The sequence below is a fragment of the Xiphophorus hellerii genome, chromosome 1, assembly GCF_003331165.1.
Source record: "Xiphophorus hellerii strain 12219 chromosome 1, Xiphophorus_hellerii-4.1, whole genome shotgun sequence".
NCBI lineage: Eukaryota > Metazoa > Chordata > Actinopteri > Cyprinodontiformes > Poeciliidae > Xiphophorus > Xiphophorus hellerii.
In genome coordinates this window covers 8,467,301-8,482,564 of record NC_045672.1, presented here as the reverse complement: position 1 = coordinate 8,482,564, position 15,264 = coordinate 8,467,301, and the positions used below count along the sequence as shown (strand labels likewise).

The 15,264-nt window shown below is 40.1% G+C and overlaps 1 long non-coding RNA gene across 1 annotated transcript; it reads right to left on the bottom strand.

The window, feature by feature from the left end:
• Positions 1-11,116: 11,116 nt before the first annotated feature.
• On the bottom strand, positions 11,117-11,812 carry LOC116725413 (uncharacterized). The gene is made up of 2 exons (XR_004340398.1): positions 11,411-11,812; positions 11,117-11,336 (listed from the first exon to the last, which is right to left on the bottom strand). It is a non-coding gene; the product is annotated as an uncharacterized LOC116725413 (long non-coding RNA).
• Positions 11,813-15,264: the final 3,452 nt, after the last annotated feature.

Sequence of the window (15,264 nt, the reverse complement as noted above, 5' to 3'; positions counted from 1 at the left end):
ACTTTTAGATGAGCCTCTGCTGCACCACACCTGAATAGAATAATTAGGTCATTAAGGCTCTGGAGAACTGATCTACACAAGGAGGAGGCAATTAAGCCAATTCATTCCAGTGTTTTGTACCTGTGGCACATCTAAAAATTGTAGGTCTGCGGCCCTCGAGGACTGGAGTTTGAGACCCCTGAGTTAGCACAACATGTTGTGCAGTTTTGTTCACATATGGCAGCGTTTCTCAATTCCGGTCCTCAGGCCCGCCTGCCCTGCATGTTTTAGGTGCTTCCCTTCTGCTACACACCTGGATTGAATCTATGGGTGATCAACAGGTTTCTGCAGCACTTGATGGTCATGCAATCATTTGAATCAGCTGCTCTGGAATAGAGGCACATCTAAAACATGCAGAGCAGGGGGGGCCTGAGGTCTGGAATTGAGAAGCACTGACATATGGCAACTTATATGATATTAGAAGATGATGAATAGAAGACTATTTAAATTGCATTAACACCGTATATTATCTTGCCAAGTAAGCTCGCATTCGAGACAAAAAAAACAAAACACCTGTTACACATGGGCCTAAATGTAAGGAAAGGAAGAAAATTTTGTAAAACATTAAGTTTTTGCGCGTCTTTGTGTGTGTCCCTATTAAAGGTCTGTTTAGAAAAAAGTCCTAATAAGATGATGCAATCAAAAAGTAAACAGGAGCATCTAAATAACTTAAAATGTTATTCCAGGAATAAATTAACATCTTAAAACGTTAAACATATATTGGATATATTCGTGACACATGAAGTGATCTTCAAGCACTCCCCCGAAAGTTTATGTGTGATGAGCAGCAGTGGCATTCACAGTGTGCCGCTGTGACATAACAGGTTACCATACTTTCCCATGATGTTGATGTCTTGGGGTTAGCTCATCTTCTGGAAGTTAAATTTGAAAGCTCCATGAAAGCCTTCGTCTGGTCAAATATTAGTAGCTAAGTTAATCACAAAACAATTGATGGCTTAAGGTCAACTCTCACTTTTAACCATTGCACATGTTTAGGTAAGAGAGGCATCTGCAGAGCAGTATGTGAGATTAAGTGATGTTTGGGTCATTGGTGTGACATTTGAGTTGCAGTTGCATTAAATCTGTACAGGTGCTGCATATGTCGGGGTACACATGGCAGGACTTACTGATTGTGTATTAATTGGTGAGAGATGCTGTGCTTGCGTCACATCCAGAAACAAAAAAAACAAAAACAAATACCTCACCTGCTCCACTGACAGTGTTTAGTTCCAGTTAAAAAAGGCCTACACCTTCATTTTTTGCACCTTTTCCAGGAGCGGTGTGATGCACAGCATTTCTCCCTGAGATTGTCTTGCTAAACAGCTTTGGCAAGACAGACTCAGTCGACGTGGTATGAGGGTGGAGGGGGGCTGTACGAAGAAAATTAATTAAAAATGCAAGAGAACATCATCAGACTCTTTCCACAAAGCGGGCCCTCTCTCATTGTCTTCTGCTATGTGCCATATGAAGTCCTTTTTCTAATACATCACAGCTGCTCCCATTTGTTACCAGCTGACCACGCTCATTGTCTTCTGCTCAGCCTGACACTATATGTCGCATATCAACAATGTCACCATATTTTTATTTATTTATTTATTTTTTCCAAGGCTGTCAAAGAGCTTTATTGTACTCTTCTGGTGAGCACTGAGCTCCTGAGTGGATTACTCAGTCCGTACCCCCAGAGGAATGGCGAATGCTAAAGTCTCCATGTGCATCAGGATGAGCTTCTCTTCTGTTTTCTTCCCAAACTTCTTAAACTGAGCCCCCGAGGGAAAACCTGGCTTTGACTATCTTGTCTCATTTTCACGGGGTACTTTGTCATCCTGTAACGATGAAAGACAAATGGTGTTAGGTCAAAAAGATTTTCCACTGCATCTCGAATGTTCTGAAATGATCAGAAATTTCACTAGAAGTCATACGGACACTGGGGCAAAGTTATAATTATGTGTCCTTTCATAAAAAGAATGGCCAATTAGCAATGTACAATTAGTGACGCACTACATTCCTTTTCGATTGTTTATTTGTGATCTGTATCATGCAGAACTAGAAGGCACAAAAATGCATTTTGTAAAACCAATCACTACAGCACAAATAAACAATAAACCTTCTGATAGCTGAGCTACATTTAGGACATGAATTAAACTGGATGTTTTTTTTTCTTATCTCTGTGAGCAACACTGGAACCACATATCAACAAGAAGCAAAATAGCAACAATTTTTCTTTCCTTTGCAGTGTTTGGTGTTGTGTTTCAAAGTGTCTTTATGTCTGTTTGCTCTTTCACTAGTTGATGCCCATTTTCACCCCAATAACAGTGAACTAAAATGGAAAAAGAAATCTTGTGATATATTACCCAGATATTAATAGATTTCTCCTTTTGATTTTTTTCCTATTTGATAAATTATGGATATAAATAACGCAAAACATTTTCCATTGCCATGTATAATTTAATCCAGTTGCACACGATTCCCTCCAGATTTTAAATCACACACTATTTCCACTGATTTGTCTTCTGCTTCATGTTTGGTCAGTTTGCTCTCCTGTTGAGATATGATGGATGATAAACTATAAACAAACCAAACAAGATGCGGGATCTTCCCGCAGGTTGTTAATCACAGTAATTTCACAATATTTTCATTAATCGATCTGTAGAATATAGAAAGTTACTTGAAATCATCCCGAAAAGACGTCCGGTCAGTACAGAATATCTTGCGGGACATTGAAAATATTTCTCATTTTCCCCTTTTATTCTTTTCGGTATTACAATCATATAGATATTGTGTCGACCAGAACATGCAGCTCTATTAGATAAAGAATGTATTGAAGCCTTAGATTGTTAAATCTGTTTGCATTTATTTCCTGCAGACCGCACTTGCTCAAATAATTTCTTATTTTTTCTTCTTCCTGTTTCCCCCCTTTGTTCTTAGAACACAAAAACATAACCATGACCTTTCTCATCCTGCCAGACTAATCAAAAAGCAGGCGGATAATCTTTTATTTATTTCTTTGTATCTCATTTATGGTAGTTGCGAGAGTGGCTCATCTTAAGACTGATCCCCTGAGGGACGCGTCTTCATCCAACTGTCAATAACCCGCAGATCTGAGCGATGAGTGATGATGACCTAGAAATCTTTAAGAAGTTTCATGATTATGATGTTTGACAGATCAAGCACAGCCACGTGGAATGATTGAATTTATCTGCCTGAGAGCGGAGATTACACGAAGCGATTCCTCCACCAGTTACAGTCTGCTACAGTGTGCGCAACAACGCCGGCAGTTCTTGGGGTCAGTCAGGGACGCAGCATGTCAACCAGTAACAAACAGTTAAAGTAACTGGACGGGGATCGATGGCAGAACTTTAGGGTGACTCACTACTGAATTTTCAGACAGATCCTACATACCATGTCTTGTTGCTATTACTACTTTTTATTGAAAACGACCTTATGAGCATCGCTCATTCAAGGCACTTATACTGTACTATAAGTGCGTATGCTACATCGGTGTTTCCCAACCGTGCTCTTCAAGGCACACCTGCCCTGCATGTTCTGGATGCTTCCCTGCTTTAATACTCCTGATTCCAGTGATTACACTTCAGCCAAACACCCGTTTAATCAAAAAGGAAACACCTAAAACTTGTCGACCAGGCAAGGCACACTTGCCCAGGCATGTAGCACGATCTGTGCTACATGACAATCTAATTAGAGCCTATGCTGGATTTAATATTTTATCCTAAGCATAAATCTTATGATATATGTATATTTTTAAAGTATTTTGTGGTTGAGTGAAGTATGAAGACGTATAGTTGAATGCACCTGTAACAATTATTGATGCAAGACAGAAAAGGAGACTCAATATTAGCTCAGTGGAATCTTGTCATCTCAAGACCCTAGTTATATCCAGCGATCAGATCAATCCATCAACCCGATAGAACATCTCAAATTCAATAAGATATATTTCATTGGACCCATTTGAGTCGAGTCACTCCTTCTGAAAGAGCATGCGGGGACAGCGGAGGGTGGATTGGGCCCTCCCCACACAGCATGCACGTCGTGACGACAGAAAGAAAAAGCTTCTTCTCTTGTTTCTTTTACTTTTCTTAAGTCTAGTTTGGTGTTTGAGCTCATGGCCCATAGAATGTGAAAAAGAAAAAGAAATATTTTACGCCATAATATTCCTACTTCTTCCGTTTTCTTCTTCTTTTAGCTCATTTCTGAAAGTTGAAGTTGCCTTGCAAAAGACCTCAGAAGCACTCACATTTTGCATTCTTTAAGTAACTCTACAGCCAAAAGAATTAAAAAGAAAACTTCATATAAAATAACTACGCAGTTATAGTCAGAAGAGGTTCAAACAGCACAATTTCCCGTTTAAATAAAATTGTGACTCACTTTAAGCCCACTGGCCGATAACTATTTTAGATATGTAAGTTAGTTTGTCAATTAAATTGCATCATGGTTCAAGGCAGGAGGTTCAGGCCACATCAAGATCATGATTATCCTCAAAGGGCCGGTTGTGGGAGAATGTATCAGTTAAACTGGATATTGATAAACTGTTATAAATATAGCTTTCTCTACTTTCGATGAAATTAGCATATTGTCATTATGATGTAGTTTATATGTACGGATTTGGCCTGCAGGCCTCGAGTTTGACGCGTGGTTTGAGGGGAAAGGCATTTTCCTGTCATTCGCATCTGAAAGGTAAAATCGTGATGCAAAAACACGCTGCAGTTTAACAAAGGATGGGAGTTTAACTTCCAGGTAATATTCTAATGTGTAAAGTGAGGCCATAGTAAGGTTTTTTTTTTTTTTTTTTTAGTGACGCTGCCTTGCTATTTCTCTTACTGAAGCCTTGAATTTCATCCCTGCAAATGTGATTAACAACAAGCTCAGTCCTGACCTCGTAGATTAACTTTTAATATTTCATCAACTCTGCTGAAAGATGTAGAGGGCAGTATGGGGAAGGATCAGCGAGCGATGTGTCTCTCATTGAAGACTGAGCCTCTGGTCATGCAGCGTCATTTGCTGTGCTCTCTTTGTTGTCAATATCCAAAAGCCAGCATTCGAAAACAGACCACACAACCATGGAGAAACAGACTAAGAGGCTGGCTGTTACAGTACTCTAAGTCTAATCCTGATGAGTTTTCCTTTCCTTTTTTCTCTCGTATGTAAGCCACACAGATCACAGAAAAAAAATAAATAAAAATGAGACTTCATTGCTAGGCAACTAGTCTCTGCACAGAGACGGGGAGGGTGTTCTGTGTTTACTGTCAGAGATCTGTTGCTAGTGGGAGTGCAGCCTCTCCAAAAGAGAGCAGATAGAGCAGATACCAGTCATCTGCGCAGACTTTAAAACAATTCCAAGTAATTGCCGTATCCCACAGGAACACGCATGGCTTGCTCGCATTAGAGCACCGTCGTAGCTCATATTGTTTAGCAGCCGCTCCAAAAATGTGGCGTATTAAAGTTTCACGGTGAGAGGCGGCCTCTGGATTAAGCGAGCTGTAAATTTACAGGGCAGCGTACAGAAGGAGAAAGAAGCTCTCTGGAGAATGGGGAATGATGAGGTAATCATTCACCCTGATCTGAATTAATAAGGCCTCATTAGGCAGTCAGAGACACACACTGCAGCCTTGAAAGGATGTAGCCATCATCTCCTCTGTACAGTTTTGGCTCTCGCAGCCCACTGGTGCACAGTATCTTCATTAGAGAGCTCCATGCCTCCATCCTGCTTGTGCTGATCTGAGATGTATGGGAATTGTATAGTGAGCCGACTGCAGGAAACGCTTTGACTAAAACGCTCCCTGCTATGGCAGAAAATCAAAAGACTGTCGTCTTTTTAGCGGGCTAAGGATGCAGGAATAGTATAGACTAACTGTAATTTTTTCCTTTTTTGGGCAAAGGGGTACATCCACTCGCCATATCAATTTTGGGCATTTCAGTCATTCATTTTCTAGAGCAGTGTTTCCCAACCCTGCTCCTCAGAGCACTCTGCCCTGCATGTTTTAGGGGTTTCCTTACTTCAGCCCAGACAGGTGTTTGCTGAACTGCAGTCAGCCTGAATGAGGCGTAGTAAAGAGTAGTAAAGGCAGGGAAACATCTAAAACATTCAAGGCAGTGTGCCTTGAGCACCAGGGTTGGGAAACACTGTTCTAGAGTGAAACGATGACACAATTACCACATAAAATTTTGAAAAGCAGCAATCAGATGCACAGATTTTAATCTATCTGAAGACCTTCACTTACTGCTTGCTCAAAATTACCCATACAGCCCTACATTTATCATATTCCCAATCTTTTTTGGGTAAATATTCCTTAGCAGGTTATAAAGAGACAGGCTTCAGGCTTAACTTCTCCTTAGATTATATCTCCTTTTCTTTATTTACACTGCAAAAAACAGAAAATCTTTACCGAGTACCTTTGGTCTAGTTTCTAGTGCAAATGTCTTAGTACACTTGAAATAAGACAAAACTAACTTACAAGTAACTTTTGTGCAAGATTGTATTACTTTAAGTCAGTAATTCCTTAATATTGGTGAAAAATTGCTAGTTTCACAAGCAGATTATTTCACTGGTAACATGAGAAAATTGCCCTGGTGCTAGGCAAGGAAGTCTCCTTCATTGCTATTTGAAAAAAAAAAAAAAACTAAACAAAACAATTTTTTTTGTGGTTAAAAAAAATCCACAAAAATGGGCTGCTCTGAAACATGTAACTACTTCCAGTCAGAAGAAACATATTATCTTAAAAGATGACTTTAAACCTAATGGGAAGCCTTTAAATCTAAAGCAAGTGGTGTTTTATGGGTCATAGTGGGGAAGCCTGAAAGAAAAATTGCCTTGACTGTCATTTGCTTCAGCTGCCACCAGACCTTCTGGGTGTGCATCACCGCGAAGTGAAACTAAACTTGTGGACGGCCCAATAGAAAATGAAATAGGAGACTGATTAAATGGCCAAAGTCTTTGCCACAATCTAAACTTCATTCCCCAGAATGAAGATGTTTCATCAGACCCAGAGCTTCTGTCTTCCTGCCAGTCTCTTTTGAAATTCAATAGATAGTAGCAGATCTCAGAGGATGGCGGAGAGAATTGTTTTATGGAGTGGAAGCCTGTGGTTTTTAGTTTTATTCCCAGGGAGCGCTTGCCCAGGCAGACTGAAGGGCACTTCGGTTCAGAAAGCACCCCACCTTACCTCAGTATAATTGGATTTGACAGGTAACCAGGAAAAAAAAACAAAAAACAGAACAGGAACACAACAGAGACAGCACTGGAATTACTGACATGTAAACCTTTGCTCCCACTTTTTCTCTTGACCTGCTCCACATGCCATAGTATGTAGAACACAAGTAAAATAAAAATACTGACAACTCCCATTTATGGCTTCAACAGTTCATAGAGGGAATAATCTCTGTTTATTTTAGCGGATCTTATTACTAAAGACAAAAATTGAAGTCAAACAAAGTGATTAAACTAAAAAGTAAAAGAAATTCTACTATTCTGTTTAAGCTTTTGCTACAGAACGAAAGAAACTTTTGGGGTAAATTATTGACGACTTAGTCATTAACCCAGTTCTGCTATTTAGACAGAATTAGCCACAACTAAGAATAAAGTAAGAAATCAGGGCCAGACACTTGGAGACATGACTGACATGAGCCCATTGTGCTCACGCTCAAAGTTTCTGCTTCATCTATCTCATCTATAAACAAAATATAACTAACAATATCAACTAGTCTCCAGTGGAGCCACCAAAACATTGTTTTTCTATAAAGTAACAGACTGTAAGAGTGTGGATCTTTACGGATCTGCTCCTTTGAAGCTAAGACGGTATTCTCAGAGGACGGGTCATTTATAGGACAGAGACACACTGTCTGTTAGGAGAAACTTTGCAATGCTGCAAAAGAAAAGAAAGGAAAAAACCAAGTCAGTGAGAACCCGAGTGAAACTAAGATTGAACACACCTGATGCAAAAATCTCTTGACATGACAACCTAATATGAAAAAAAAAATGGTTCTAAACCACTGAATGATAGATGTTGTAGATTTATCTCGATCTGACATGTTAATTAACAATCTTTCTGTATTAATATTATGATCTACATTTAAATTTAATGCATCCACTCATGCCTGCTACTCTGGTTTCAAGCTTGTTATTGTATTCTTTTCATTAAATAACAGAAAGCAGATACTGGTAGTGTGATGAAGATACTAGGCATTCTTACTGTGCTTTTGTCCTTTATAAATTTTTTCTTTTCCCATTTTTCAAAATATCTATATAAAAAGAAACGGTTTAAAAGCATATTGCGGCTCAACTATTTGTGGTCTGAACTTTCAATTGACAAGTTTGTAAAATCAAGCGGCATTTTACTAGAGGTCAAAATCGTTACTTAGAAAATTGGACTGTTCTTCATTAACCCTGACCTCAAAATCCAGTGTGGCTGTAACATGCCAAAAAACAAAACAAAAGAAAACACACAGAAATAGTCTCTGCACTATATGGTACATTTATGTCATTAAATTTAGTTGCAAACATAGAACATACACAGCTTCTAGTTGTGATTATGTTAGTGTTTTAATGCTAAAATTGCAGGGAAATGCATTGTTGCTGGCTTGTCTTACTAATATTAATTAGCCTGGTCACTGAGCACAACGATTAGAAATCCCACTGGTTTTCCAACTGGAACACTGTTAAGTTGTGTGTGAGACATCATTACTAGATCCGAGTTTTGATTTTTCGAAGGTTAATGGACCACAGTAAAGCCCTTCAGGGCTTAAGATTCTGCTTCTTTTTTGTGTGTCAAACATTAAATTCATGATCGACACTCCAACTTTTCTGGATCTCCTCTTTTTCTGTCCCGTTTATGATCCCACACCTGTCCATCTCTAACGTAAAGCCCAGCATGTCTGGCCTCTGATACGTCATACGAAGCCGAGATGAACTGATAATGTTCCATGTCCCTTTCAAGGTTTCAACTATAGATAAAGTAAATCTATCCTCATCCATGTCTTTAAATAGGCCTGGTTAAGTATGTGTATTGCCCCTGCAGCAATGGCATTAGCACTGAAATGTCAAAGGAAGACGGGGCAGGTGGACATGCAGTGATACAGATCCATTAGTCAGACCTCTCTTGAGAATGTTCACTTAAACATTGAGCAGCCTATGTGACAAGCGCACTCAACAACATGAACCTCAGCTGCAGAGCTCATGTGATGCACAACGCCCCTGGCAGTACGTCAGGACGTGGGCAAACAACAGGCCCCGTCGGTTCCCGCAATTTGCCCTAATGGTACTACATACCACCTTCATTGAAACAGTCACTTTGATTTATCCAGTATGCAGGGCAGCAGGGAGGATATTGAGAATCCAGCGGATGGGTGTCGTGTACTAACTGCGATAAATAATCCAGAGGGTGTGTTTAACAGATTAATGGCTTTTTGCTTGAGTGCTAGCCCTCCTGTGTCGACTGTGTGGGCTGGAAAAGGCTGCTGTGATGCCGTCCTGCTCTGTACACTGTTTATTCTCACCGCCTGCAGCTTTCAATGCTCAGCTGCCTGCTTTTCCGCTTCCTTCCCTGAAGCCGCTCAAGAACATGCGAGGAACAGTCTGACCTACCATCACAACACATAGGTGATTGACAGCTTCACTGGTTGGTTTTCAGAGGCGTTGGAAGCTAGTCTGTTTAGCAAGTGGTTTTAGTTCGGCTGCAAAAGTGTTCTGACATGTCTTCTTCCCTCAGTCAAGGGCATTAAAGTGCAGGAGTTGCATTAATTTCCTATTATTTGAGGTCTTTTTAAGTACTGAAGCTGTTCTTGCAATTGCAGAATGGGATTCACCCAGTTGTAAATCTTGAAAGCGATTTGAACATCAATAAAAATTGTAAAATGTAAATATCAATCTACCAACTTGACACTGTGTTCTATGTCTTATTGTATTGCAATAAAACGTAATAAGGTAGTGGACTGCTCCAAAAACAAGAAAGTGTAACATAGCGCAAAGCATCCTGGTTAAATACAACCAAAACAAACATGCAGGTCTAATGCTAGCAGGTGAAATACCTACTGGTCTTTTGTCAGAGACAAAGGAGAAATCCAACAACAGCTAAAATCTGACGCCACTCCATTTTTCATCACATTTTGCAAAGAAGAAAGTTGTGTTCGGTGTCTTCCTCAGATGTTCTTGTGTCTTTTCCTTCTGTCTTGGTGAACCTCTTACACCCTCAGGGGGTATAAATAAATTTCTGCCTGACAAAAACACACAAAAGTAAATCACTTATAGCCTCACAGCTATTAGATTTAAGAAGAAACTTTTGGTACCTCTGTAAAGGTAAGATGTCATAGAATGGTTTTCTGGTGTCAGCACCATTGTAGCTTTGACCCTGCCTGAACTATTAGGGACAAAATACAAAATATTTTGCATTTTTTGAACCTCGCCAAAATTTTCTTTGAAATAAACATTGCAAAACACTACCAAAATATTATTTATAGCACAAAAAAGTAGTACAGACTTTTAAATCTAAATGTTGTGTAAAAGTATACCAAATTTGGACTCAATCAGATGAATCATATTTATTTTAGAATGGTATTAGTGAGAAATTTCTTAGGCGGAGAGGCCATTTTGGCACATTTATCCAAAAATGTCACCAAACTGTGCCAAATGTGTTTTTTACATCAATACTGGGGGTTTGTTAAAATTAAATAGCTTATTACCATCTAATGACACTTTCTACATATAATATAACCATTGGTCATGACATTTACCCCATTTATATGCAAAATGTACCATTGTGCACAGTATAATATGTAATACTGATGAACTGAAAGCTCTTTCTTTGACTCCAAATAGAAAACTTTTATTGAAACAAGGTAAAACAGTCAAAAATACTTTTTGAAGTAATTTCCAAGAACAAATAAACAATTTTGAAAATCCACCACCACCACCACCACCAAAAAAAAAAAAAAAAAAAGTTCAAAAATAAAAAAAAACTACACTACCACAAACTACAACTTTTTGTGGTAGTCCTCAAAGCAATTTCTGTCTGGCTGAAGACAGAGGGCAACGTTACATTTGGGACAGTACAGTGGTGTTTTTCTCTTACTGCCATTCTGCTTGCACCACACACAAATCCTTCGCTTTTCCTCTGCTGTTCCCCCAAAGTATCTGGGAACTGACCCAGGGCATTTGAATGCACCGGGTTGAGCCGAAAATGATGTGCTTGGTTGAGGACAAGCTGTTTCTCCTTTGGACTCCAGTATGAGCTCCTCCATGAGTTTCTCTCTGAATTGCCGTTGGGAAATGGCCTTTTCCTCTCTTTTTTCTGCAAGCATTTTGAACATAATGAAACTATTTACAACAGAAATGTCAATAAAATGGTAAAAAAAAGTCTTATACCACTTCATTGTCTTGTTTCTGACTGAGTAGTATTGGATCAGGGCATCAGACAGATCAACTCCTCCCATAAATTTATTGTAGTCTTTCACAGAGTCAGGAACGGGAATATCTTTCACTACCCAGTGCCCTGCCTCTTTGACTCTCCTCTTTACAGTTGCTCCACTGAAAGATTTGTGGAAGGTGCTGCAGACCGTCACCTCCTTGGTGTCCTTCCACTTGATAAATAGGAGTCCGTCTTTTCTGATCCACCGCATCTCTCCCCTCTGTGCAGATCTTGGAAGGTTGTTCAGTGTTGTTTTGGGGAATCCCACACGATTTTGCCGGATGGTGCCACATGCAGCAGTGCTGTTTGAAGCCAGTTTTTGAAATAGGTAAGGACTACTGTAGAAATTGTCCACATCCAAAATCCATGAGGTCCATTACTGATGTGGTGCTGAGACCTTCTTCCCGAACAACGGCAGACTTCCCCTGGTAAATGAAAAAATTCCAAGTATAACCAGTCCTGGAATCAGCCAAAACAAACAGTTTATACCCAAACCTGGTAGGCTTGTCCCCTCATAAATTGCTTGAAGTCAATTCGTGCTTTACTGGCCACCATCCGTTCATCAATGCATATTTCTCGCATTGGTTGAAAATGAGTCTTGCAGGCAACTCTGATGTCGTCATAAAGTGGTTTCAGTTTGAATAGCCGATCATAGTGAGGAGTTCCCTTTTTTTGCTCATTTTCTTCATCTTTTTTGATGTTGGACAGGTGAAGGGACCAAAGGATGGACTCAAATCTGTCACGGGTCATGCAGCTACGTGGAAATGGAAAATTATATGGCCATTTTGTTCGCCAGAAGTCTGGCTTTGAAGGTACTTGTACCAGTCCGCTGAATATAATTATGGCTAAAAATTTGTAAAAATCGTCCACTGTCAAAGGTGACCATTTGAATTTGTTTCCAGCTGCAAGTAAACGTTGTGCATTTTCATTTGTGTTTTTGATTATTTCCCGAATGGTGTAGGCACTAAAGAAAAGCTTGAACAAGCTCAGGGGTGACTAACTTTTTGTAGAGTCAATCTGAGGTCCTGGGTCTTTCTTTGGAGTAAATAATGGACATCCGGGCTCCGTATCAAGTTCCTCTCTAGTGTGCCAACAATCCTCGCCTTGTTGTTGGTGCGCTGAGGAGCTGACTTTCTGTTGTTTCCTTGCCTTTTTGTGTGTGGTTGTTGTTCTTTTTGGGGCTGGAGCTCTTCCACGCCCTGAAGACCTCAAAGGAACTGGTGGAACATAGTCTTCATCAGCCTCTCCTGCACGATCTCCACTGTGGAAACAGAATGAAATATATTGAAGACTAAATTTGACAAAAAATGACATACTGAAAATGAAGCTGCATCACATAGTCTTATAAAATAAAGCAAAGACACCAATGTTGCACTGTGACAACACATTTCTTATTTTGTAACAATTTTTTTGGCATAATGGACATCTTACCTCAAAGAAGATGAAGAATCATGAGAGGTGGGGGGAGGTTCAGCTCCATCTGAGCTTGATGGTTCGGCTTCCACTTGACTATAAATAAAAATAAAGTATTTGAAGAATTAGAGGTTTATTACAAAGTAAACATGAAATCCTTACTAGTAAAATAAAACATATTTTAGTAAAACATAAATAAACAAATAACCACATGGTTTTACTTCCTGCCGTTATTACAAGCATATAATCACAGAAATAAATAAATAGAACCAAAACATCAAATATTTTGTGTGAAATTGCGGGGGAAAACTTACACATCACCGAGATCAAGTCTGTCAGCTGTGTCCGGCTCTTCCTCTTCCTCCTCGTCCGAATCCCACCAGCTATCAGAAGAGTCTTCCAGCTCAACATCGCTCCTGAAATATTTCTTCCAGCGCCTCCACATCTGACATCTTCCTCCGCGCCATTGCAGTTGAGCTAATTTTTGCTAGAGTTAGCTCCGCTCGTAGCAAATCGAAAAACCGTTGTTCTTTCGCAGAACGCACAAGTGAAATGAGAATTCTCACTGTACACACCTTATTTGAATGCTTCCAACTACGCCCATCGAAACCTATCCCGAAAAGAACCATTCACTGAGCGCATTTGAATAGTGTAGCTAGCGCACGGAGAGCGCACGGAAGAGCGCACGGAGGGCGCACGGAGAGCGCACGGAGGGCGCACGGAGAGCGCAGACGTTTAGATCGGGTTCCGGAAAATACGTCATGATTTTGCATAGCCGACATCTTGTGCCATGCTCTGAGAGTCTTTCCACTGTCTCGTGAAGCCACAAAATGGCCGTGATGATCAGCTGATCGGGTGTTTTCCGGGCAGTTGCGTCATCGCCCGAGGACCTTTATATCTCATCAGCTGTTTTTAAATAGCTCTAAAATCTTAACATTTTGGGCAAAACCTTTATGCGGAATAGTTTTTGAAAGATTAAAGCCTCTTTTAGCGGATAATAAAAAAAAATAAAAAATTAAAGGCACGTGGAGTCCTTTGTTTACAGAGCGAGCCGAGGTCACGTGGCAGCTGGACCCACCGGTGGGTCAGTCGGGTTCTAGGGGTGAAGCTCCACCACAAGCGAGAGGGCTAACAGGTTTTGGTTCTTTTGACACGACACAGGTGTGAAAGCGAACCACACCAGCTGAAAATGAAACAAATGCTGGAATTTTGGTCCTCAATCAAACTGAATCTATTGGACTATCAGGTGTTAAAACATCCAAGAAATTGAGATTTGATCCTTAAACATTTGAACTATAGAACAAATGAATGCTGTTTTGCCCTGACTAATTCTTTTTCACTTTTGCCATATATCAGACCTGTTTTTTTTTTTTTTTACAGACGTAGAATTACTTCTTGCCCCATCAGAAGCTGCACTAAACAAGCACTTGGTTGCCCAGCCCACACAACACAGAGGTACTTTAGCTGAAGGCATACACAAAAGTTTACTTACACTCTCCCTCAGGTGGGCAATGTCAGTCAAAGTCCCTAAAATCCTCTTAGATGTAGGAAAAGGGAAAACACTGTTCATACCAGTTTGGTAACCTCCACTTTCTGTCAGCAAATGGGGTGTGCCTACTCAACACAGTGTGAGTTCCAGCTCTTTTGTGAATGGACAAGCAAAAAGAAATGGAACACTAAGTTCAGTCAGAAAGCAACTGAGAGGTAAAAAAGGGTTCTTTTCTCATTATTGGCACTCATGCACCCTCTTTCCAATGTTGTCATGGTCAACTGCCCATAACTGAAAGTCTGTGATGACATGGGTGTGTCATCTTCTGCTGGTCCTCAGTGTTTTATCAAGTTCAAAGTCAGCACAGCTGTTAACCATGACATTTTTTAGCTTTTTATACTTCTTTCTTCAGACAAGCCGTGCACAGACTCTGGCTATATTTTCCAACATGAGTCGGGACTTGGCCACGCTACCAAAAGTATTAGCATGAGTGCGCTGAAATAGCCTGCAAACTGGCCTGATCATAACATCGTAGAAAAGCTGTGGAGCATTGTCAAGAGGAAGATGATAGACACCAGAGCCAACCAAGAAGACAACCATGAAGCAAACTGGGCTTTCTTAACACCTCGGCAGAACCAGATGTGGGAGTGACCTTGTGTTTTGAAACGCTTGGGTTTACGGCAAATAAATGATACAAAGCATGCCAGCAAGCTCACCTCTGAATGACTCAAAAATTATAGTTATATATTTATTTAATTAGTTTTTTTAAAGAAAAATAAATAAATAAAACAATGCTGCAAAGAAGAGGACCAGAACGTTTCCCAAGTGAAACGCAGCTGTTGCCATCAAGGCGACACGTCTAGTCGGCAGGTCGAATTACTTTTTCCACACAGAGCCGGGTTGATTTTA